General features: G+C 26.2%; 1 protein-coding gene across 2 annotated transcripts in view; it reads right to left on the bottom strand.

The window, feature by feature from the left end:
* LOC125047299 (m7GpppN-mRNA hydrolase-like) overlaps positions 1–2,500 on the bottom strand; it is an 18,639-nt gene that overhangs the window by 15,315 nt on the left and 824 nt on the right. The gene's annotated exons all lie outside the window — the stretch shown is intronic.

Here is a 2,500-nt window from a genome sequence, read left to right as displayed (position 1 = left end):
ATGTTTGTTATACTGTGTTTCTATTCTGCAAACCTTTGAAAATGGGGGGAGGGGTAGAGAGCTGAGCTATTGAAATAAGATCTTTCCATAATTTTTGTCTTGCTTTGAATTGATTTGGTCTGCATTTCTGCTGTAATCCATTTGTGTCAATCATACACCCCTAAAAATACTGTGACCTCTGCATTTTTTGGCAAGGAAAAGAACCAAATGAGAGATACACTCTAGCAATAATGGTAGTCCACATGCATTCTGCCAATGGTCAACAAACCTCCACTACATATGTGCTGATAAAAAACAAGCTTGGGCTGGTCCCTAGCTCCTTTAGACCTGTATCACCATGAAACTCAACAAAGATCAGCCAGATGCTAATATCTCACTACCTCCCACCCCCAAACAAAAATCAGGTATATGTCCAGGCCTCTTCGCACTAATAATACTAACAATAACAATAACAATAACCATAACCATAACCATAACCATAACCATAACCATAACCATAACCATAACCATAACCATAACCATAACCATAACCATAACAATAACAATAACAATAACAATAACAATAATAATAATAATAATAATAATAATAATAATAATGATAATGATAATGATAATGATAATGATAATGATAATGATAATGATAATGATAATAATACCAATAATAATAATAATAATAATTATAACAATAAAATTAACAATAATAACAATAATAACAATAAAAATAACAATAACAATTACAACAATTACAATTACAATACCCGGTAATGATAATGATAATGATGAGGATGAGGATGAGGATGAGGATGAGGATGAGGATGAGGATGAGGAGGATGAGGATGAGGATGAGGATGAGGATGAGGATGATGATGATGATGATGATGATGATGATGATGATGATGATGATGATGATGATGATGATGATGATGATGATGATGATGATGATGATGATGATGATGATGATGATGATGATGATGATAATGATAATGATAATGATAATGATAATGATAATGATAAAGATAAAGATAAAGATAAAGATAAAGATAAAGATAAAGATAAAGATAAAGATAAAGATAATGATAAAGATAAAGATAAAGATAAAGATAAAGATAAAAATAATAATACTTAATAATAATAATAATAATAATAATAATAATAATAATAATAATAATAATAATAATAATAATAATAATAATAATAATAATAATAATTAAAAATAATAATAATAATAATAATAATAATAATTATAACAATAAAATTAACAATAATAACAATAAAAATAACAATAACAATTACAACAATTACAATTACAATAATGATAATGATAATGATAATGAAAAAATATGATAAAACAATAATAATAATAATAAAACAATAATAATAATAAAACAATAATAATAACAATAACAATAATAATAATAATAATAATAATAATAATAATAATAATAATAATAATAATAATAATAATAATAATAATAATAATAATAATAATGATAATAATGATAATAATGATAAGAATGATAATAACAATAATAACCATAACAACAACAACATGAAAGTCACTTAGAATTCACTCAACTTTTCTATTTCTCCTTCATCTAGGTGTGTGGACAAAATCAAATGTACCTAAACTCACATATTATTACATCAAACTACAGATCATCAAAAGATCTTTAAAATGACACCAAGATCATGAATTTTGGTTGAATAATAAACAAGTTACAAAATGTTTAAGCTTGGAAGTTTTGAAAGTTTTTCTGCCAAAGGATGTAAAGGAATTATACAAGGTTTTGTGACCAATATATAAACATTTTGGACAATTTTGACTACAGCTTCCTTAATATCTATCTAACATATCAAAGGGAAACTTTCACAGATGATAATACATGTTCTGCCTATTGGAAAGATGGCATTAACAATCCAAATATTTAGTTAATAATTAACTTTTGATTAATAATTTATCAAATGAATTAAAAAGGGTCATTCCATGTTATATCAACATATATTGACAGAATAACACTTCCCATCTCAGATTTTGATTATATTTGGCTAAAATGTGGTAAATTATAATGTTATAATTATAATTATAATTATAACTTACTATATTTTACTATTTATGAGATACATCCAACTGAAAAATTGTTTCCCACACCCTAAATATCAGGCTGCCAATGCCCACTTTATAAAGCTCCCGCAGTTATCTGATGACCTGCTCAAGATGACACTGTTGTAAACAAATTTCACTGAAATGAAATCAATGAAAATTTCAAGACTGATGACAAGTTAAAAAGTTTATGCATTGATCTCAAGAAATTATCAAAGAAATTTGATGTTTCTAATAACTTCTGGGCTGGACTCAGTAAATTATTTGAAACGTAATGCAAACAAACACAAAACGACACCAACACGCCACACTTCACCTTGCTGAGTGTCATTCAATTCGGCAGAAAAAAAATCATGTTCTGCTTGTAAGAATTTCATAAAAGTTGACATGCTTAAAGTT

Source organism: Penaeus chinensis, chromosome 40 (genome assembly GCF_019202785.1).
Source record: "Penaeus chinensis breed Huanghai No. 1 chromosome 40, ASM1920278v2, whole genome shotgun sequence".
NCBI lineage: Eukaryota > Metazoa > Arthropoda > Malacostraca > Decapoda > Penaeidae > Penaeus > Penaeus chinensis.
This window is presented reverse-complemented; position numbering and strand designations above follow the sequence as displayed.